The sequence below is a fragment of the Pecten maximus genome, chromosome 18 (genome assembly GCF_902652985.1).
Source record: "Pecten maximus chromosome 18, xPecMax1.1, whole genome shotgun sequence".
Classification (NCBI taxonomy): domain Eukaryota; kingdom Metazoa; phylum Mollusca; class Bivalvia; order Pectinida; family Pectinidae; genus Pecten; species Pecten maximus.
Window position 1 is genome coordinate 32,378,381 of NC_047032.1, and position 26,758 is coordinate 32,405,138.

Below are 26,758 nucleotides of genomic sequence, written 5' to 3' on the forward strand. Positions count from 1 at the left end.
TACGAAAACAATATATACAACGTCACCAGCTTACTGGTTATTTATATCATGTACAAAAACAATATATACAACGTCACAATAGCTTACTGGTTATTTATGTCATGTACGAAAACAATAGCTACAACGTCACTAGCTTACTGGTTATTTGTATCATGTACGAAAACAATATATACAACGTCACAATAGCTTACTGGTTATTTATATCATGTACGAAAACAATATATACAACGTCACCAGCTTACTGGTTATTTGTATCATGTACGAAAACAATAGATACAACGTCACAATAGCTTACTGGTTATTTATATCATGTACGAAAACAATATATACAACGTCACTATAGCTTACTGGTTATTTATGTCATGTACGAAAACAATATATACAACGTCACTATAGTTTACTGGTTATTTATATCATGTACGAAAACAATATATACAACGTCACTACCTTACTGGTTATTTATGTCATATACGAAAACAATACATACAACGTCACCAGCTTACTGGTTATTTATATCATGTGCGAAAACAATATATATACAACGTCACTACCTTACTTGTTATTTATATCATGTACGAAAACAATAGATACAACGTCACTACCTTACTGGTTATTTATATCATGTACGAAAACAATATATACAACGCCACCAGCTTACTGGTTATGTATATCATGTACGAAAACAATATATACAACGTCACTATAGTTTACTGGTTATTTATATCATGTACGAAAACAATATATACAACGTCACTACCTTACTGGTTATTTATGTCATATACGAAAACAATATATACAACGTCACTACCTTACTGGTTATTTAAGTCATGTACGAAAACAATAGCTACAACGTCACTATAGCTTACTGGTTATTTATGTCATGTACGAAAACAATAGATACAACGTCACTACCTTACTGGTTATGTATTTACGAAGCTAACTACACGTGGCACGACTGTCACATTCTCCCGGTCAAAAGAGTAACGCCCCCCCCCCCCCCCCCCCCGGGTGTTTTCATGACCTAGTTTTTTATGGCGGGTGTTGTCGTGACGACGTTTTTTCATGTCGAGTGTTGTCGTGACCTAGTTTTCATGTCGAGTGTTGTCGTGACCTAGTTTTTATGGCGGGTGTTGTCGTGACCTAGTTTTCGCTTACTCTTCCGAAACATGAGTACTGCTTCATTAATATACGGGCCTAGGAATCATTTTATTGACTTTCAATTTGAATTATGGTTTCGTTATTATGTCGATATGCTCTGTTGCTTAACATCAAAATATGATTTGACAAGTATAAAATCTCATAATTACAACAAGGCATATTAATATGAAATTACATCTATTATACATAATGATTTATTTTTCGCTGTATGTATGTAGAAGGCTGCTTTCTGATTCGCCAATTATTTCTTTTCATACTTTTATGAAAAAAAAAGAATAAGCTTCGACCCTTGATAATGATTGAAGGACTCAATGGCAACACGCCACTTAGCGGAACTATATCTTTTTCTTGAATGGAATTCCTGTTTAATTTTGTTTACGTACACGCATTTTGTACGGCTCACTGTAAAAAAAGGGAACTGCAACATCATTAAGTATTTGAATACATTTTATAAAACTCAGAAAGACAAAAAATAAAACAATAAGGCAGTGATGGGTTGGTTATGCTTAAATTAATTTTTTTCGCATTTGTTGAACTGCGGACTGAACTTGTTTTACGTTATCAAAGCAAAACGTCGTCTGCTTACATGTATGAGGCATGCATCTAACTTATAAGACTACAGAATGTAAATAAAATACCTGGCAAGTATGCATTATGCTCTCAAATGAAACATGCACACCAACTACGCTACACTACAACTACACTGCCGTTTCCATTCATGACGTAAGGCGTGTCTTTACTACACTGCCATTCCCATTCATGACGTAAGGAGTGTCTATACTACACTACTATTCCCATTCATGGTATAAGGAGTGTCTATACTACACTACTATTCCCATTCATGACGTAAGGAGTGTCTATACTACACTACTATTCCCATTCATGACGTAAGGAGTGTCTATACTACACTACTATTCCCATTCATGACGTAAGGCGTGTCTATACTACACTACTATTCCCATTCATGACGTAAGGCGTGTCTATACTACACTACTATTCCCATTCATGACGTAAGGCGTGTCTTTACTACACTACTATTCCCATTCATGACGTAAGGAGTGTCTATACTACACTACTATTCCCATTCATGGTATAAGGAGTGTCTAAACTACACTACTATTCCCATTCATGGTATAAGGAGTGTCTATACTACACTACTATTCCCATTCATGACGTAAGGCGTGTCTATACTACACTACTATTCCCATTCATGACGTAAGGCGTGTCTTTACTACACTACTATTCCCATTCATGACGTAAGGAGTGTCTATACTACACTACTATTCCCATTCATGGTATAAGGAGTGTCTATACTACTCTACTATTCCCATTCATGGTATAAGGAGTGTCTATAATACACTACTATTCCCATTCATGACGTAAGGAGTGTCTATACTACACTACTATTCCCATTCATGGTATAAGGAGTGTCTATAATACACTACTATTCCCATTCATGACGTAAGGAGTGTCTATACTACACTACTATTCCCATTCATGACGTAAGGAGTGTCTATACTACACTACTATTCCCATTCATGACGTAAGGAGTGTCTATACTACACTACTATTCCCATTCATGGTATAAGGAGTGTCTATACTACACTACTAATTCCCATTCATGACGTAAGGAGTGTCTATACTACACTACTATTCCCATTCATGGTATAAGGAGTGTCTATAATACACTACTATTCCCATTCATGACGTAAGAGTGTCTATACTACACTACTATTCCCATTCATGACGTAAGGCGTGTCTATAATACACTACTATTCCCATTCATGACGTAAGGCGTGTCTATACTACACTACTATTCCCATTCATGACGTAAGGCGTGTCTATACTACACTACTATTCCCATTCATGGTATAAGGAGTGTCTATAATACACTACTATTCCCATTCATGACGTAAGGAGTGCCTATACTACACTACTATTCCCATTCATGGTATAAGGAGTGTCTTTACTACACTACTATTCCCATTCATGGTATAAGGAGTGTCTTTACTACACTACAATTCCCATTCATGACGTAAGGCGTGTCTTTACTTCACTACTATTCCCATTCATGACGTAAGGAGTGTCTATACTACACTACTATTCCCATTCATGACGTAAGGCGTGTCTATAATACACTACTATTCCCATTCATGACGTAAGGAGTGTCTTTACTACACTACTATTCCCATTCATGGTATAAGGAGTGTCTATAATACACTACTATTCCCATTCATGACGTAAGGAGTGTCTATACTACACTACAATTCCCATTCATGGTATAAGGAGTGTCAATACTACACTACTATTCCCATTCATGACGTAAGGAGTGTCTATACTACACTACAATTCCCATTCATGGTATAAGGAGTGTCAATACTACACTACTATTCCCATTCATGACGTAAGGAGTGTCTTTACTACACTACTATTCCCATTCATGACGTAAGGAGTATCTATACTACACTACAATTCCCATTCTTGGTATAAGGAGTGTCAATACTACACTACTATTCCCATTCATGGTACAAGGAGTGTCTATACTACACTGCTACCCATTCATGACGTAAGGCGTGTCTATACTACACTACTATTCCCATTCATGACGTAAGGCGTGTCTATACTACACTACTATTCCCATTCATGACGTAAGGCGTGTCTATAATACACTACTATTCCCATTCATGACGTAAGGCGTGTCTATACTACACTACTATTCCCATTCATGACGTAAGGAGTATCTATACTACACTGCAATTCCCATTCATGGTATAAGGAGTGTCTATAATACACTACTATTCCCATTCATGACGTAAGGCGTGTCTATACTACACTACTATTCCCATTCATGACGTAAGGCTTGTCTATACTACACTACTATTCCCATTCATGACGTAAGGAGTATCTATACTACACTACAATTCCCATTCATGGTATAAGGAGTGTCTATACTACACTACTATTCCCATTCATGACGTAAGGCGTGTCTATACTACACTACTATTCCCATTCATGGTATAAGGAGTGTCTATACTACACTACTATCCCCATTCATGACGTAAGGAGTGTCTATACTACACTACTATTCCCATTCATGAAGTAAGGAGTGTCTTTACTACACTACTATTCCCATTCATGACGTAAGGAGTGTCTATACTACACTACTATTCCCATTCATGAAGTAAGGAGTGTCTTTACTACACTACTATTCCCATTCATGACGTAAGGCGTGTCTATAATACACTACTTTTCCCATTCATGAAGTAAGGAGTGTCTTTACTACACTACTATTCCCATTCATGACGTAAGGAGTGTCTATACTACACTACTATTCCCATTCATGGTATAAGGAGTGTCTATACTACACTACAATTCCCATTCACGACGTAAGGAGTGTCTATACTACACTACTATTCCCATTCATGACGTAAGGCGTGTCTATAATACACTACTTTTCCCATTCATGAAGTAAGGAGTGTCTATAATACACTACTATTCCCATTCATGACGTAAGGCGTGTCTATAATACACTACTATTCCCATTCATGACGTAAGGAGTATATATACTACACTACTATTCCCATTCATGACGTAAGGCGTGTCTATACTACACTACTATTCCCATTCACGACGTAAGGAGTGTCTATACTACACTACAATTCCCATTCATGACGTAAGGAGTGTCTATACTACACTACTATTCCCATTCATGACGTAAGGAGTATATATACTACACTACTATTCCCATTCATGACGTAAGGAGTGTCTATACTACACTACTATTCCCATTCATGATGTAAGGAGTGTCTATACTACACTACTATTCCCATTCATGACGTAAGGAGTGTCTATACTACACTACTATTCCCATTCATGGTATAAGGAGTGTCTAAACTACACTACTATTCCCATTCATGACGTAAGGCGTGTCTATACTACACTACTATTCCCATTCATGACGTCAGAGTATGTTTACTAAACTATCATTTCTTGTTTTTTTCTTCCCCTTGACATTAGCTATTCCCCTCGGATTCGTCTTAGGACATTCGTTCGTCTGTCGTCTGTAGTCCATCGTCTGTGAACTTTTCCTAAACATCGCTAATGGTCATGAACGACTGAAAGGATTTTGACCAGATTAATTTAATGTGAAACATTATTGGGTGAAGAGGAACTAATTTTGTATAAACGGTGAGTCTGGCCTCCAAGGGAATGACGGTTAATTTCGCATATTCTTTAAGATCCTCTTTCTTCTGTAGGGATGAAGTCAAAAGTCTTTCTGAAACAGCATTGGTCAACGGGAAACAAATATTGTACAAACGTTCACCTTGAATTAAGAAGTCAACCGACAAGAAATCAAATTCGAAAGGATCTTCATATGTATCTTAATCTAACCTGGTTGTTATTTTGTTATGACATTATGAAACAAAAATGGTCGGGACTGAACAAAATGTAAACTGACCAAAGATCACGGTCAGCGACTCAAAGGTCAGGGTCATTTTAGTCCAAAGGTCAAGGGTAAAGTGGGCCTCTGTCAATGATCCTGGTTTTAAGTAAAACGAAACTTACAAATGGACATTTTGTGGTTGTTATATTTCTGTTAGCCTAGCAACTGTGGGGATGGAAGTAAATTATTTACACCCGCCATTCCATTGGCCTTCAAATATACTTAGTGGTTTGTTATATAATTAACACGTAAATACATCCTTGTTTTCATATACAGGCGGACTGACATACAAACAGACTTCACGGAAGGCAGACATACGGACTGACATACAAACAGACTTCACGGAAGGCAGACATGCGGACTGACATATTCCCATTATGCTTGCTTTGTGACGAATGTTTAATAAGGAAGTGAAATAACGTATCTTTCTGTTATTATTTAAATGTGCTGACAACATTGTGTCTCTTGTAATTATTCTGAATTTGTGTTCTGCTTGTGAACTTTTAGCGTCAGAAAATGTATATAAAAACGACTTTGATTTAAATAAGAGATATAAATGAACTCTTCCAAGTAAAAGCCATGGATAGTTGTTGTGCGGGAGGATCTGTGACTGCCGATTGCTTTGTGATAGTGTTTCCGCTCAGATAAATGTCCTTCCTTCCTTGGTTTATCTACCTTTGTGGTGTTCACGGAGGTTATCGCCGACTCTCTTCTCTGGCAATACTTTTGTATGTTTGATCAGGGACGTACATGTGTGTCCCTGGTGTGATGAAGGTGACAGGTGATGTGTTTAAACTCTAAATGGGTTTTGATTGCTTGATACGGTGAACTTTGACCGGGGATATTTGTTAACCACGTGGTTCAATACGTTTTGATTGGCTAACATCTGATGGCCGCTTCAGGCGGTCGCGGAAATGAGGACACACAAAAAGTAGTTCGTAATTGTTTTTGTGATCATTCTGTCTGATTTAGATTTCTATAAAAGTATTGCCTAGGTAATTTTGACATTTCGAATCATTTATCGTGATTGGCAATAAATTGTAATATATGTACACGTTTACGAAATTGTCAGTTTTGCGGCATTTCACCTGAGGTCATATTCTTACACTCCACCTGATATTGTGAAAAGAACACACGCATTTTATATTATGGTAGAAACATGTCGAACACACTCGTGGTTGTTGTATTTATATGGCATTTTTTCACTTTCATTAGTTTTTTTCCCCAATTAAAAAAAAAACTCCTATGAAAGATAACTACGTCGAGTTAAAGAAATATAATGTAAAATAACCACTCGTCATGTGACCTCTTTGTGTACATGTCCCTGGATGTAGCTGTTCAGTACGAGGGGTAATATAACTGCCTTTTTATTTTTTTTGAACTCAACAATAATTTTGAGATTGATATTTAGGAATTAAAGAATAAATTATTTGTATTGTTATTTCATGGAATTTTGTTTACCATTGCTAACGATGTGCATTCTTCCTTATTTTTTACATGCTTCCGACGTTTCTCTAGGGACTTGAATCAAGAAAAGAAATCATTATAATTTAGTGTGGGTAAAAAGTCTCGTTCTTTTCTTATTAATTGTCCGTCACAGCATATTGCTCGCCTCTACTCGCCTCTTCTCGCCCCTTATCCCACGACACTACAGGAAGTCTATCAACTAATCACATTATCGGATTCGGTTACCGGAATCAGGGAAAGTTTCCCACAAGTTAGAATACATGATGGATTCCGGCTAGCGATTCAAAGTGGTTTAAAATATTGTAAGCTTGACACAATTTGAGACATTCTTTTCAAACAGAAAACGCGTCACAAGTATACTTGTTTTCTTTTTTACCGTTCAGTTATCACCGAAACCATTTCCTTTTTTACATTCTCGTGTTGTGTTTCCGTTTTCAATAAACTATAGCCTTTGAGCTGCCCATCAGGGCTCTCTTGACATCTTGTTAAGCTGACCATGCTTGGAGTCCGAGACCCAGACTTTATAACGTAGACCGTCTGTATTGTGCACACATGCCGAACAGAGGTTTGCAATCAGCTTTAATTTACCGGAATGTAGCGAGCACCCACTCTGCTATCACCTGCGGATATAATCTCCGATTTGTCTATGTGTTAACATTGGACTTATTACTGTATATCAATTCATTGTTCCCTTTTTATTGTTTATTTTAGTATTTTAGTGTTATTATTCCATGCAGTGTCACAGGTTTTGTTTATTCTGAGTTGTAAACGGGGCGCGCAGAAAACAGGAACTGCACATTTTATTATAGACTGGTCAACTAGAATGTTAAAATTATAGATAAACTTTACCTTTATGATTTTAATCCCTACGATGGGTCTGATCCGAAGTTTCAAACTAGGGGAGCTAATCTAGTATTAGAATTTAGCTTGGCAATTCTTAACAAAAATAAGTTAGGGTCTGGTGGCTAGTCTGATTTTCTTATAAAGTAACAATTCAGGATCTGTTATGATATACAACAACCGGGCGTATCGCATGGGAGAGTATTACAATAATATACTTCGGAAATAATCTCATACGAATGTGGAACAAATTCAAATCAAGTAACGAAATCGTATTGCAATAGTATGCTTCAGAAATAGGATATTTTTATTTAAATTAGAAAAAACTAAATTTTGATTAACTTACGAAATAGCATTACAAAAACATGCTTCAGAAATAATAAAGTATTCGTAAAATAAGAAAAAAATAAATTATAATAATTATTAAAGAAAAATGTTTACAAGAACATGCTTCAGATATAATACATATATAATATTCGCAAAATAAGAAAAATAAAAAACTGTCATAGTTTAAACACATTTTTAACATAAAATGACAAACGTTATGGTCAGTAAGTTTAACAAGCTTATAAATAATCATAATTACCAAAAGAAATAGTTTTACAATAACAAGCTTCAGAAGTAATATTCGTAAAATAAGAAAACCAAAAGTATCATAATTACCAAAAGAAATAGTTTTACAATAACAAGCTTCAGAAGTAATATTCGTAAAATAAGAAAACCAAAAGTATCATAATTACCAAAAGAAATAGTTTTACAATAACAAGCTTATAAATAATCATGATTACCAAAAGAAATAGTTTTACAACAACAAGCTTCAGAAGTAATATTCGTAAAATAAGAAAACCAAAATTACCATAATTAACAAAAGAAATAGTTTTACAATGACATACCTCAGAACAACTAAAATACAAAAACTGTAAAAACACGCACGAGTTGACACACGTGAATCAGGCTTTAATCTAGCTGGCCCTGCCGATGTTGATTTGGGTCTCAAGGCTCGCCAGAAAGAAACATTAAATCGTCAGGTTCACCGTAATTTCACAAAAAACAAATGTCCAATCGGTGTGGAACGGACTCGATCTCGCTTGATTCAAGGTCATGGTGAAGGTCATTTCTATATGATTTAAGTATGTATTATCAATGGCCATTTCCTTTTCTATTATTTTTTTCCCATAATTTTACAGCTAAGCACATATGCTACCCAGACCTAAATCATATAATGAACTATCAGCGGGTTGAAGTTAGCGGCGGATTCGTTATTGGGGATACGATTTATGTTGAGTTTCCCGAGTATTATAACGATTTATGTTGAATTTCCCGAGTATTATAACGATTATGTTGAATTTCCCCAGTATTATAACGATTTATGTTGAATTTCCCCAGTATTAGAACAATTTATGTTGAATTTCCCGAGTATTATAACGATTTATGTTGAATTTCCCGAGTATTATAACGATTTATGTTGAATTTCCCGAGTATTATAACGATTTATGTTGAATTTCCCGAGTATTATAACGATTATGTTGGATTTCCCCAGTATTATAACGATTTATGTTGAATTTCCCGAGTATTATAACGATTTATTTTGAATTTCCCCAGTTTTATAACTATCTAGATTAAATTCATCGAATATTATCGCGATTTAGATTGAACTCATCGAGTATCTTAATGTTTAAGGTTAAATCCATCAATTACTATAATGATTTAAGTTGAATTCCCGGGTATTATAATGGTCTAGGTTGAATTCCAAGAGTACTATAACGATTTAAGTTGAATTCCCGAGTAATATAATGGTCTAGGTTGAATTCCCAGAGTACTATAACGATTTAAGTTGAATTCCCGAGTATTATAATGGTCTAGGTTGAATTCACAGAGTACTATAACGATTTAAGTTGAATTCCCGAGTATTATAATGGTCTAGGTTGAATTCCCAGAGTACTATAACGATTTAAGTTAAATTCCCGATTATTATAATGGTCTAGGTTGAATTCCCAGAGTACTATAACGATTTAAGTCGAATTCCCGAGTATTATAATGGTCTAGGTTGAATTCCCAGAGTACTATAACGATTTAAGTTAAATTCCCGAGTATTATAATGGTCTAGGTTGAATTCCCAGAGTATTATAACGATTTAAGTTTAATCCTCTGAGTATTATAATGATCTAGGTTGAATTCCCAGAGTACTATAACGATTTAAGTTAAATTCCCGAGTATTATAATGGTCTAGGTTGAATTCCCAGAGTATTATAACGATTTATGTTGAATTTCCCGAGTATTATAACGATTTATGTTGAATTGCCCGAGTATTATAACGATTTATGTTGAATTTCCCGAGTATTATAACGATTATGTTGGATTTCCCCAGTATTATAACGATTTATGTTGAATTTCCCGAGTATTATAACGATTTATGTTGAATTTCCCCAGTTTTATAACTATCTAGATTAAATTCATCGAATATTATCGCGATTTAGATTGAACTCATCGAGTATCTTAATGTTTAAGGTTAAATCCATCAATTACTATAATGATTTAAGTTGAATTCCCGGGTATTATAATGGTCTAGGTTGAATTCCAAGAGTACAAAACGATTTAAGTTGAATTCCCGAGTAATATAATGGTCTAGGTTGAATTCCCAGAGTACTATAACGATTTAAGTTGAATTCCCGAGTATTATAATGGTCTAGGTTGAATTCACAGAGTACTATAACGATTTAAGTTGAATTCCCGAGTATTATAATGGTCTAGGTTGAATTCCCAGAGTACTATAACGATTTGAGTTAAATTCCCGATTATTATAATGGTCTAGGTTGAATTCCCAGAGTACTATAACGATTTAAGTCGAATTCCCGAGTATTATAATGGTCTAGGTTGAATTCCCAGAGTACTATAACGATTTAAGTCGAATTCCCGAGTATTATAATGGTCTAGGTTGAATTCCCAGAGTACTATAACGATTTAAGTTAAATTCCCGAGTATTATAATGGTCTAGGTTGAATTCCCAGAGTACTATAACGATTTAAGTTGAATTCCCGAGTATTATAATGGTCTATGTTGAATTCCCCTAGTACTACGATTTAAGTTGAATTCACGATTATTGCAACAATTTATGTTGGATCCATCACTAACGATGATCCAGGTTGGATCTCCCGAGTATTATAACGAGTTATGTTGAATTTTCCGAGTACTGAAGCGATTTATATCTAATTCATCGAGTATCTCAACGATTTAAGTTGAATCCATCCAGTGATAAAAAAAAAGGTTGAATCCACCAATTTAAATGATTTAAGTTAAATTCCCGAGTATTAGAACGATTAAGGTTTAATCCTCTGAGTATTATAATTATTTAGGTTGAATCCATCGAGTATTTTAATGATTTAGTTTGAATCTCCCGAGTATTATAATGATTTAAGTTGAATCTCCCGAGTATTATAATGATTTAAGTTGAATCTCCCGAGTATTATAATGATTTAAGTTGAATCTCCCGAGTATTATAATGATTTAAGTTGAATCTCCCGAGTATTATAACGATAAATATCAGTGTTGATGATAAACACAATACATGGTAGAGAATAGGCGTTCTGTTTATTTCCACTATAACTTGACCGCTCGGTAAATCGTCATAACTAATTTTATACAAATTAAATGTTTCAATGACCACCTGCCTACCCCTCCGAACAATCAGAAATTACAGAAAGTGTCTTCAGTTTAATCAAAGCTAACTTTCAATTCGACTACTCTTCATTTCTTTTTGTAGAAGAGAAGGAGTTAAAAAGAAAAAAATATTAATTAATTTTGTCCGAAGCATGTATTATCCGTGTACGTGTAGCCATTCAAATATCAGTAATTATGCGGTTAGACAACTCTCGGGGAAAAAAACTTACATAATTTAAAAATCTGTCAGAAGATGGGTAACGTATTTTATTTCTGACAGAAATAATTAAAAAGTTAATTTTTACAGGAAAAGGTAAAAACATTGGAACAAAGAACAAAACGCCTTCGTCAGATACAATAGCAGCAGCACTGCTGAACACGTCCTCATTGTTTACACCAGTTTCGAAAAAAAAATAAAGCACATTTAAATTATTTATCAGCAAAGTCGATGACAATTCATATAAATATTGAAATCTGCCTCGGAGTTTTGACCAGACAGGGTTTCGGTTTTGTTAGATTAAAAGAAACAAACTTGTAATCAACATCGCTACTTGAACAAAAACTCACCAACAACCGTTCGCTTTTAACAGGCAAAGCACGTGCAGGGATTTTTTCGAACAGTTTGGTTATTCATCTGGACTTGATATGACTATAAACATCCCTATCTCCAACGTACTTACAGGATACACGCGCATATTTCATATCGGCAAGGCGCGTGCCTGGCACGTGAGTACCACCTGCCCTTGTTCAGCCTCGTTCTGAATAAGTCTCTTTGTAAGTGCAATGTCCCCTGGGAGCTGTATTTTAGATATGTTGGTTTAATAATATCTGAATTCAGGATATTTGTGAGTTACAATCTAGGCCTTTAGATAATAGACATATATTATATAGGTGTCGGGTTTTATAAATTCAGTATATTTGTCAGTTTCAATCTAGGCCTTTAGATAATAGACATACATATATACGTGTCGGGTTTTATAAATTCAGTATATTTGTCAGTTTCAATCTAGGCCTTTAGATAATAGACATACATATATACGTGTCGGGTTTGATAAGAAACACAATCATTACGGTATGTGTCTTCATAACACAGTCACGTGTGCTCGCGTTAACTTGTATTGAAAAATAATAATAAATAAAAATCAAAAACAAAAAACTTGGATAGAATATATACATTACCGAAAACAGAGTAAATATTCTATACAGGTTTTAACTGAATGGATTTTCATGTCACGTGATACTGTAAACAAAACATTAACAGTTTATATCGTCACTTTGTGATCTTACCAAGTTCGGGTGATAATCATAAAAGGTATGAATACCATACTCTAGGTAAGGACATCTCCATTATCAGGTGTAGTACATATAAGTGTGACCCGTGACCCTTTACCCGTGACCCTTTACCCGTGACCCGTGACCCTTTCTGTAAAATGACTGTTCTAACAATTACACAACCATAAAAAGTACAGGTATAAAATAATGTTGGATATTTTATTTATTTTAATCATATTTTATAAAAAATTTAAAATACTACGCTGCAATAGTTTTTTTTTTCAATATGAACGTCAAGTCGAAGTAATTCCATGTACAATAGTTTTGTAGCCCGCCCATTGGGATAACAATGCAAAAACAACATGTAACATACAGGTTCAATCATGTCAATCATATTAATCATTAATCAGTCTTTTTTCTTAACCCCCCCCCCCCCCCCCCCCCCCCCAAAAAAAAACCCCAATCAAATCCAGGATTATTTTCTGTAAGGATGGTTACTACATGTAAAAACGTTTCTGTACTAATTTATATAAGTATGGTTACTACATGTATATAACACTATAATTGTATAAACGTTTCTGTACTAATAATTACATTGTAATTATATAAACGTTTCTGTACTGATTATAACATTGTAGTTATATAAACATTTTCGTGCTAATTACATTGTATGACACTATAATTATATAAACGTTTCTGTACTAATTAAAACACTATAATTATATAAACGTTTCCGTACAAATTATAACACTAAACTTATATAAACGTTAACGTACAAATTATAACACTATAATTAAATAAACGTTTCCGTACCAATTTTAACACTATAATTATATAAACATTTCCGTACTTATTATAACACTATAATTGTATAAATGTTTCTGTACTAATTATAACACTCTAATTATATAAACGTTTCCGTACTAATTATAACACTCTAATTATATAAACGTTTTCGTACCTATTATAACACTATAATAATATAAAGATTTCTGTGCTTATTATAACACTATAATTGTATAAACGTTTCCGTACTTATTATAACACTATGATAATATGAAGATTTCTGTACAAATCATAACACTATAATTAACACTATAAATATATAAACGTTAATGTACTAATTATACCAATATAATTATACAAATGTTTCTGTACTAATTGTAATACTATAATTATATAAACGTTTCCGTGCTTATTATAACACTATAATTGTATAAACGTTTCCGTGCTAATTGATGTAAGGTTACAATATTTTTTGTTCAATAGAGCGGCATGTAGTTAGTATTGTTATTAACTTTTTTCTATTGACATCAAACATGGTAGAAAAACCATTGTTTTAATTTACGTATCGCTTCATTTTGTATTTTGCTTAATTTTTGAATTTAAAATGTTTTTAAAGCTTACAAAAAATATTATTTTCATTAAAATCGAAATTACAAATTAAATATTTTAATTGGTCTGCAGTGAGCTTATTCTCTCTTTTCTTAAAACTTTGCACAATTTAAAAAAGCCGATTCTCCGCAAGCAATACATATCAAACATGTGTTTTCAATTTATTTCATACATCAAAAATAACACGCTTTGATGAAAATGAATATTCAAGGTTACATAATACTATATATATTGTTATAAAAATTACATGTGTGTTGTATCAAAGGAATTTGATTTTCATTTTGACTGTGCTTCTATTGGAAAATAATTTGAAGTCTTAAGTTTCAAGAAAAAACTTCATGGTTAAAACCATAACAAGAAATACTGCTTTTTAAAATCAAATAGAGTTTGCGGTGACAGAGTTGGTTTTTTTTTCTCTTTGTGATATAGCTCGCGTTTTGAACTAATTTGTGGTGTAACTGTCGGTAGTTGTCCGTAAATTTTGTCGTTGGTTTTTTAACGTTATAGTTCTCGTTCTGTTTCCTGGTTACCGTGGCGCGCGGTAAGGTCGGTCTTGGTCAAATTAAAATACGAGGTTTTAAACAGCACTTGTGGAAGAGCTTGTCAAAGTTTATTTTGTTTCATTCGCCCTTTAAAAAAATGTGGTTGAATTTTAATGTAATATTTTTCTTCTGGGTTATATAAATGCGGTGTAAAAACAAAACAATCAACTTTAGGTACAAGATTGGCTTTGAAACCACATATGTTATTTATTTTGTATTTCGAAAAATGGTTGTAACGGAGTAATTAACGATGGTACTGAAAACGAAATCGTTCTTTGGTTGTTTTAAATGCCGCCATTATACAAAACAGTTTAGCAAAGATAGTCGATGTTTTAGAATAATACTTTCATAGAAAAAATATTAATTCCGAATGAGATAAATATTGCCAAATTAGAATAATTATGCGAGATGATTGACAGCAATTGTTGGGGTCTCATTCCTAGTGGTGGAAGGTTATAGTTTTTATGTCAAGTTACTCCAGACTCAGTAAGCTGAAAAAACAAAAATGGCTAACCTGTCCTTTAGACGTCGTTTATTATAAAAATAGAACCAGCCACAGTCAATAAAATACGGGCTGTACCCGATGTGTAGTTACACGTGGAATCTGCGGACATGTACAAGTCTTACCATATGGATCGGTCTTGTACATTTGAAGGATATTCCGGGTCATTATATATTCATCCCGGGGTTCTTTGTCTAGAGTCAAATTAATTTTTCGTATGACTGTGTTCAGTATTTGAATTCCTTTCCCTTACAAACACAGACAAGATAGAAAAAACCCGAGTCCACTATGTAATATCCAGGTGTCCCATAAAAAGCATTTGTTTGCGATAAATTTTGTGACACGAGCCTAGATTCATTCCCGATTCACAAGACGGGGAATATAATTGAGGAGTCGGAAAGCAATTCAGGTCCGGCGTTACGCCGTGCACGTGACCAACGTACGGAGAGAATTAGCCCGCTTCAACGATTGTGATTTTCCCCTCCACGAGGGGAGTTTGATCTTTGTGATGTCAGTAAAATTCTAAATATAGAAAATACAGACAAAAGTTAATGGGAAGTGCATTTTATTTCTCCCTCTACCTGCCTGAAGACACACACGAATTATGATGACGCTAAGTCACGTGCACGTCTCGACGAAACACGTGCCTTGCGCGATTTCGTTCTCAGATCTGTCGAATGGGCATAGGGCGACTAATAACACACAAATATTAGTTAACATAATTGATATCTATCAATAGCTATCTAATTTCGAAAATTAAGACACGGCTTTGAAAGTGCGAGAACAAATTTCATTGTGGAGGAAATATTATATAGAAAAGCGGACGTACGCACGACCAATGGCCTTACATCTGCGCGAGCTATACTACGGGGGCATATCTAAGTCATTTCGACGTTTGAATTGATCATGCATTGTCAAGATCTTTAATGATTTGCTATGGGATTGAAGTGTCAGTGCATTATGACTAAAATGAACCCTTTGCCATTTTCCACTGCCCTGTTTCCATTATAACGGACGGACTTGATTTGTACAAATACAGCGAGGCCGTCACACAGACATCTCATTATATAGAGGTTGTACATGGTTTTACTACATGTCGATTTGTGATCATTGCGGACGGATTTCCTTCAGTTTATTATGTTATTGACAACTTTACTATACGTAATTATCGCCATTTTGAGTGTTTGTCAACAAAGATAGAGATACTTATGATAATTTTTATTGTAAACAGAACCGCTAGGTTTTCTCTTCCTCTATCCATAGTGGTTACATACTTCACTGTATACAGTACACACACACATATATATGCAGTACAATTCTTTTCAATCATATCTTTATTATGATCCAGAATTTTTTTTTTCATTTTATGTATCTTCTGAAAAATATAATTCAATTATTTTTTTTGTAACACTCTGAAATATAAAACATGCCTTTAGGAATTGTTTTAAAAATAAAATGTAAAAATGAAATATATACATGTACATGTATTGAGGTGAAGGCCCTAGAGTCATAAAGGTATAAAACTACACGTTACGATATCTATAACACGGGCATATGAATGTTTGGGTGATAAATTATATAACTCGGTTAACACTGAGTCAGCCACGGATAGTTGAAAATTCACTTGGCGATAGACTTTTTTGATGAGCTGATTCTTGAAGAAAAAAATGTATACATCCCTTGCATTTATCATACGGTACAAACGGCGTTCACCAAGAGATTAACCCAATTTAATGATATTCAATGTGGATATATTTATCAACTGAACCATTCGGTAAACCGCTGTTAATCGACCAACTCTGTATTTCTTAGAGACTACCTCTTTACAGATAAAACCTCTGTTAACCGACCACCTGTGTGAAGTGACCACCTCTGTAAAGTGACCATCTCTGTGAAGAAACCACAACTGTTAATAGGCCACCTCTGTTAAAAACAATACCGGTAAAGAAAACGCCTCTGTAAAGAGAACACTTCTGTAAAGAGAACACCTCTGTAAAGAGAACACCTCTGTAAAGGGACAACCTCTGTAAAGAGACCACCTCTGTAAAGAGAACACCTCTGTAAAGATAACACATCTGTAAAGAAAACACCTCTGTAAAGAGAATCCATCTGTAAAGAAAACACCTCTGTAAAAAGAACACCTCTGTAAAGAGACCACCTCTGTAAAGAAAACGCCTCTGTAAAGATACCACCTCTGTAAAGGGACAACATCTGTAAAGAGAACACCTCTGTAAAGAGAACGCCCCTGTAAAGAGACCACCTCTGTTAAGAGACCACCTCTGTAAAGACACCACCTCTGTTAAGCGAGGACCCAATAAAGAAACCTCATCTCTATCTCACATCTCTAATTATATACCATCACTGTGAAACGATCCCATCTTTAAAGCGACCACCTCTATTGAGAGGTCACCTGTCTGTTGCGATACAACCTCTGTAAAGTGACCACATATGTAAAGCGACCTCCTATGTAAGTGGCAACCTCTGTAAAAGACCACCTCTATTGAGAGGTCACCTGTCTGTTGCGATACAACCTCTGTAAAGTGACCACATATGTAAAGCGACCTCCTATGTAAATGGCAACCTCTGTAAAAGACTACATCTGTTTAGAAAGGACCTCTGTCCAGAGGCCACCTTCGGTAAGAAAGAACCACTTAAAAGTGACCACCTTTGTAAAGTGACCGCACTTTTAAAGAAATTATCCCTGTTAAGCGAGGATCTATGACTGCGTCACTTTTGTAAATAGACCACCTCCGATAAGAACGACCTATGTAAAGAGACAACCTCCGTTTAACGAGCACCTCAAGGGTCGTCACCTTTGCCCAAATTATTTGACTGGTAATATACTTAATATTATTAATATCTTATCACTTCTCTTCTTGCTTTACAATTTTCATTTTCGTTATGTCTTCCTTGACAATGCCTTGAACGTTCGCCCCTGTGAAAAGGGCCTTGCTTCCGGTCCCCTAGTGACATGTACGTCTGCTTAGCGCTCAGAATGTTGGGAGTGGAACGACTGGCTTGTCCTTTGTCAGTATAATATGACCAGGTGGTGTATCCTGCTGGCTGTCTTGGTAAGAATCCAGTGAGGTAGCACTAAAAAGTACATGTAAGTTCTACGATATTACAAGAAAACAAGAACGAATAAAACCACAGTCTTCGAAAACACACTCACCATAACTGTTGATAGACAACCATAACCTGCACCCCATAACCTCACACAAAACAAATACACACTACACCCATGGATCTTATACACAGGGGAGGACGTCCTAAAATGACCCGACACACTTACAACACGTATGGATCTGATACACAGGGGAGGGCGTCCTTAAATAACCCGACACATACAAAACATGTATGGATCTTATACACAGGGAAGGCCGTCCTTAAATAACCCGACACATACAAAACATGTATGGATCTTATACACAGGGGAGGCCGTCCTTAAATAACCCGACACATACAAAACATGTATGGATCTTATACACAGGGGAGGTCGTCCTTAAATAACCCGACACACTCACAACACGTATGGGTCTTATACACAGGGGAGGCCGTCCTTAAATAACCCGACACACTCACAGCACACATGAATCTTATACACAGGGGAGGCCGTCCTTAAATAACCCGACACACTCACAGCACACATGGATCTTATACACAGAGGAGGCCGTCCTTAAATAAACCGATACACTCACAACACGTATCGATCTTATACACAGGGAGGCCGTCCTTAAATAACCCGACACACTCACAACACACATGGATCTTATACACGGGGGAGGCCGTCCTTAAATAACCCGACACACTCACAACACGTATGGATCTGATACACAGGGGAGGCCGTCCTTAAATAACCCGACACACTCACAACACGTATGGATCTGATACACAGGGGAGGCCGTCCTTAAATAACCCGACACACACACAACACACATGGATCTTATACACAGGGGAGGCCGTCCTTAAATAACCCGACACACTCACAACACCCATGGATCTCATACACAGGGGAGGCCGTCCTTAAATAACCCGACACACTCACAACACACATGGATCTTATACACAGGGGAGGCCGTCCTTAAATAACCCGACACACACACAACACCCATGGATCTCATACACAGGGGAGGCCGTCCTTAAATAACCCGACACACTCACAACACACATGGATCTTATACACAGGGGAGGTCGTCCTTAAATAACCCGACACACTCACAACACGTATGGATCTTGTACACAGGGGAGGCCGTCCTTAAATAACCCGACACATACAAAACATGTATGGATCTTATATACAGGGGAGGCCGTCCTTAAATAACCCGACACATACAAAACATGTATGGATCTTATATACAGGGGAGGCCGTCCTTAAATAACCCGACATACTCACAACACGTATGGATCTTATACACAGGGGAGGCCGTCCTTAAATAACCCGACACACTCACAACACACATGAATCTTATACACAGGGGAGGCCGTCCTTAAATAACCCGACACACTCACAACACGTATGGGTCTTATACACAGGGGAGGGGCCGTCCTTAAATAACCCGACACACTCACAACACGTATGGATCTGATACACAGGGGAGGTCGTCCTTAAATAACCCGAAACATCCAAAACATGTATGGATCTTATATACAGGGGAGGCCGTCCTTAAATAACCCGACACACTCACAACACGTATGGATCTTATACACAGGGGAGGGGTCGTCCTTAAATAACCCGACACATACAAAACATGTATGGATCTTATATACAGGGGAGGCCGTCCTTAAATAACCCGACACACTCACAACACGTATGGGTCTTATACACAGGGGAGGGGCCGTCCTTAAATAACACGACACACTCACAACACGTATGGATCTGATACACAGGGGAGGCCGTCCTTAAATAACCCGACACACTCACAACACGTATGGATCTGATACACAGGGGAGGCCGTCCTTAAATAACCCGACACACACACAACACACATGGATCTTATACACAGAGGAGGCCGTCCTTAAATAACCCGACACACTCACAACACGTATGGGTCTTATACACAGGGGAGGGGCCGTCCTTAAATAACCCGACACACTCACAACACGTATGGATCTTATACACAGGGGAGGCCGTCCTTAAATAACCCGACACACTCACAACACGTATGGGTCTTATACACAGGGGAGGGGCCGTCCTTAAATAACCCGACACACTCACAACACGTATGGATCTGATACACAGGGGAGGCCGTCCTTAAATAACCCGACACACACATAACACGTATTGATCTGATACACAGGGGAGGCCGTCCTTAAATAACCCGACACATACAAAACATGTATGGATCTTATATACAGGGGAGGCCGTCCTTAAATAACCCGACACACTCACAACACGTATGGGTCTTATACACAGGGGAGGGGCCGTCCTTAAATAACCCGACACACTCACAACACGTATGGATCTGATATACAGGGGAGGCCGTCCTTAAATAACCCGACACACTCACAACACGTATGGATCTGATACACAGGGGAGGCCGTCCTTAAATAACCCGACACACTCACAACACGTATGGGTCTTATACACAGGGGAGGGGCCGTCCTTAAATAACCCGACACACTCACAACACGTATGGATCTGATACACAGGGGAGGCCGTCCTTAAATAACCCGACACACTCACAACACGTATGGATCTGATACACAGGGGAGGCCGTCCTTAAATAACCCGACACACACACAACACACATGGATCTTATACACAGAGGAGGCCGTCCTTAAATAACCCGACTCACTCACAACACCCATGGATCTCATACACAGGGGAGGCCGTCCTTAAATAACCCGACACACTCACAACACACATGGATCTTATACACAGGGGAGGCCGTCCTTAAATAACCCAACACACTCACAACACGTATGGATCTTATACACAGAGGAGGTTGTCCTTAAATAACCCGACACATACAAAACATGTATGGATCTTATATACAGGGGAGGCCGTCCTTAAATAACCCGACACATACAAAAGATGTATGGATCTTATATACAGGGGAGGCCGTCCTTAAATAACCCGACACACTCACAACACGTATGGATCTTATACACAGGGGAGGCCGTCCTTAAATAACCCGACACACTCACAACACGTATAGATCTTATACACAGGGGAGGCCGTCCTTAAATAACCCGACACACTCACAACACACATGGATGTTATACACAGGAGAGGCCGTCCTTAAATAACCCGACACACTCACAACACACATGGATATTATACTCAGGGGAGACCGTCCTTAAATAACCCGACACACTCACAACACGTATGGATCTTATACACAGGGGAGGCCGTCCTTAAATAACCCGACACACCCACAACACGTATGGATCTTATACACAGGGGAGGGCGTCCTTAAATAACCCGACACACTCACAACACGTATGGATCTTATACACAGGGGAGGCCGTCCTTAAATAACCCGACACACCCACAACACGTATGGATCTGATACACAGGGGAGGCCATTCTTAAATAACCCGACACACTCACAACACGTATGGATCTTATACACAGGGGAGGCCGTCCTTAAATAACCCGACACACTCACAGCACACATGGATCTTATACACAGGGGAGGCCGTCCTTAAATAACCCGACATACTCACAACACGTATGGATCTGATACACAGGGGAGGCCGTCCTTAAATAACCCGACATACTCACAACACGTATGGATCTTATACACAGGGGAGGCCGTCCTTAAATAACCCGACACACTCACAGCACACATGGATCTTATACACAGGGGAGGCCGTCCTTAAATAACCCGACACACTCACAACACGTATGGATCTTATACACAGGGGAGGTCGTCCTTAAATAACCCGACACACTCACAACACGTATGGATCTTATACACAGGGGAGGCCGTCCTTAAATAACCAGACACACTCACAACACGTATGGATCTTATACACAGGGGATGCCGTCCTTAAATAACCCGACACACTCACAACACATTTGGGTCTTATACACAGGGGAGGCCGTCCTTAATTAACCCAACACACTCATAACACGTATGGATCTTATACACAGGGGAGGCCGTCCTTAAATAACCCGACACACTCACAACACACATGGATGTTATACACAGGAGAGGCCGTCCTTAAATAACCCGACACACTCACAACACACATGGATATTATACACAGGGGAGGCCGTCCTTAAATAACCCGACACACTCACAACACGTATGGATCTTATACACAGGGGAGGCCGTCCTTAAATAACCCGACACACCCACAACACGTATGGATCTGATACACAGGGGAGGCCATCCTTAAATAACCCGACACACTCATAACACGTATGGATCTTATACACAGGGGAGGCCGTCCTTAAATTACCCGACACACTCACAACACGTATGGATCTTATACACAGGGGATGCCGTCCTTAAATAACCCGACACACTCACAGCACACATGGATCTTATACACAGGGGAGGCCGTCCTTAAATAACCCGACATACTCACAACACGTATGGATCTGATACACAGGGGAGGCCGTCCTTAAATAACCCGACACACTCACAACACGTATGGATCTTATACACAGGGGAGGCCGTCCTTAAATAACCCGACACACTCACAGCACACATGGATCTTATACACAGGGGAGGCCGTCCTTAAATAACTCGACACACTCACAACACGTATGGATCTTATACACAGGGGAGGTCGTCCTTAAATAACCCGACACACTCACAACACGTATGGATCTTATACACAGGGGAGGCCGTCCTTAAATTACCCGACACACTCACAACACATTTGGGTCTTATACACAGGGGAGGCCGTCCTTAATTAACCCAACACACTCATAACACGTATGGATCTTATACACAGGGGAGGCCGTCCTTAAATAACCCGACACATTCACAACACATTTGGGTCTTATACACAGGGGAGGCCGTCCTTAATTAACCCAACACACTCACAACACGTATGGATCTTATACACAGGGGAGGCCGTCCTTAAATAACCCGACACACTCACAACACATTTGGGTCTTATACACAGGGGAGGCCGTCCTTAATTAACCCAACACACTCATAACACGTATGGATCTTATACACAGGGGAGGCCGTCCTTAAATAACCCGACACACTCACAACACATTTGGGTCTGATACACAGGGGAGGCCGTCCTTAAATAACCCGACACACTCATAACACGTATGGATCTTATACACAGGGGAGGCCGTCCTTAAATTACCCGACACACTCACAACACATTTGGGTCTTATACACAGGGGAGGCCGTCCTTAAATAACCCGACACACTCACAACACAAATGGATATTATACACAGGGGAGGCCGTCCTTAAATAACCCGAAACACTCACAACACGTATGGATCTGATACACAGGGGAGGCCGTCCTTAAATAACCCGACACACTCATAACACGTATGGATCTTATACACAGGGGAGGCCGTCCTTAAATAACCCGACACACTCATAACACGTATGGATCTTATACACAGGGGAGGCCGTCCTTAAATAACCCGACACACTCACAACACGTTTGGATCTTATACACAGGGGAGGCCGTCCTTAAATTACCCGACACACTCACAACACATTTGGGTCTTATACACAGGGGAGGCCGTCCTTAATTAACCCAACACACTCATAACACGTATGGATCTTATACACAGGGGAGGCCGTCCTTAAATAACCCGACACACTCATAACACGTATGGATCTTATACACAGGGGAGGCCGTCCTTAAATAACCCGACACACTCACAACACGTTTGGATCTTATACACAGGGGAGGCCGTCCTTAAATAACCCGACACACTCACAACACATTTGGGTCTTATACACAGGGGAGGTCGTCCTTAAATAACCCGACACACTCACAACACGTATGGATCTTATACACAGGGGAGGCCGTCCTTAAATTACCCGACACACTCACAACACATTTGGGTCTTATACACAGGGGAGGCCGTCCTTAATTAACCCAACACACTCATAACACGTATGGATCTTATACACAGGGGAGGCCGTCCTTAAATAACCCGACACATTCACAACACATTTGGGTCTGATACACAGGGGAGGCCGTCCTTAATTAACCCAACACACTCACAACACGTATGGATCTTATACACAGGGGAGGCCGTCCTTAAATAACCCGACACACTCACAACACATTTGGGTCTTATACACAGGGGAGGCCGTCCTTAATTAACCCAACACACTCATAACACGTATGGATCTTATACACAGGGGAGGCCGTCCTTAAATAACCCGACACATTCACAACACATTTGGGTCTTATACACAGGGGAGGCCGTCCTTAATTAACCCAACACACTCACAACACGTATGGCTCTTATACACAGGGGATGCCGTCCTTAAATAACCCGACACACTCACAACACATTTGGGTCTTATACACAGGGGAGGCCGTCCTTAAATAACCCGACACACTCATAACACGTATGGATCTTATACACAGGGGAGGCCGTCCTTAAATAACCCGACACACTCACAACACACATGAATCTTATACACAGGGGAGGCCGTCCTTAAATAACCCGACACACTCACAACACGTATGGATCTGATACACAGGGGAGGCCGTCCTTAACTAACCCGACACACTCACAACACGTATGGATCTTATACACAGGGGAGGCCGTCCTTAAATAACCCGACACACACATAACACGTATGGATCTTATACACAGGGGAGGCCGTCCTTAAATAACCCGACACACTCACAACACGTATGGATCTTATACACAGGGGAGGCCGTCCTTAAATAACCCGACACACTCACAACACGTATGGATCTTATACACAGGGGAGGCCGTCCTTAAATAACCCGATACACTCACAACACACATGGATGTTATACACAGGAGAGGCCGTCCTTAAATAACCCGACACGCTCACAACACACATGGATATTATACACAGGAGAGACCGTGCTTAAATAACCCGACACACTCACAACACGTATGGATCTTATACACAGGGGAGGGCGTCCTTAAATAACCCGACACACTCACAACACGTATGGATCTGATACACAGGGCAGGCCATCCTTAAATAACCCGACACACTCTCAACACGTATGGATCTTATACACAGGGGAGGCCGTCCTTAAATTACCCGACACACTCACAACACGTATGGATCTTATACACAGGGGATGCCGTCCTTAAATAACCCGACACACTCACAGCACACATGGATCTTATACACAGGGGAGGCCGTCCTTAAATAACCCGACATACTCACAACACGTATGGATCTGATACACAGGGGAGGCCGTCCTTAAATAACCCAACACACTCACAACACGTATGGATCTTATACACAGGGGAGGACGTCCTTAAATAACCCGACACACTCACAGCATACATGGATCTTATACACAGGGGAGGCCGTCCTTAAATAACCCGGCACACTCACAACACGTATGGATCTTATACACAGGGGAGGCCGTCCTTAAATAACCCGACACACTCACAACACATTTGGGTCTTATACACAGGGGAGGCCGTCCTTAATTAACCCAACACACTCATAACACGTATGGATCTTATACACAGGGGAGGCCGTCCTTAAATAACCCGTCACACTCACAACACACATGGATGTTATACACAGGAGAGGCCGTCCTTAAATAACCCGACACACTCACAACACACATGGATATTATACACAGGGGAGACCGTCCTTAAATAACCCGACACACTCACAACACGTATGGATGTTATACACAGGGGAGGCCGTCCTTAAATAACCCGACACACCCACAACACGTATGGATCTGATACACAGGGGAGGCCATCCTTAAATAACCCGACACACTCATAACACGTATGGATCTTATACACAGGGGAGGCCGTCCTTAAATTACCCGACACACTCACAACACGTATGGATCTTATACACAGGGGATGCCGTCCTTAAATAACCCGACACACTCACAGCACACATGGATCTTATACACAGGGGAGGCCGTCCTTAAATAACCCGACATACTCACAACACGTATGGATCTGATACACAGGGGAGGCCGTCCTTAAATAACCCGACACACTCACAACACGTATGGATCTTATACACAGGGGAGGCCGTCCTTAAATAACCCGACACACTCACAGCACACATGGATCTTATACACAGGGGAGGCCGTCCTTAAATAACTCGACACACTCACAACACGTATGGATCTTATACACAGGGGAGGTCGTCCTTAAATAACCCGACACACTCACAACACGTATGGATCTTATACACAGGGGAGGCCGTCCTTAAATTACCCGACACACTCACAACACATTTGGGTCTTATACACAGGGGAGGCCGTCCTTAATTAACCCAACACACTCATAACACGTATGGATCTTATACACAGGGGAGGCCGTCCTTAAATAACCCGACACATTC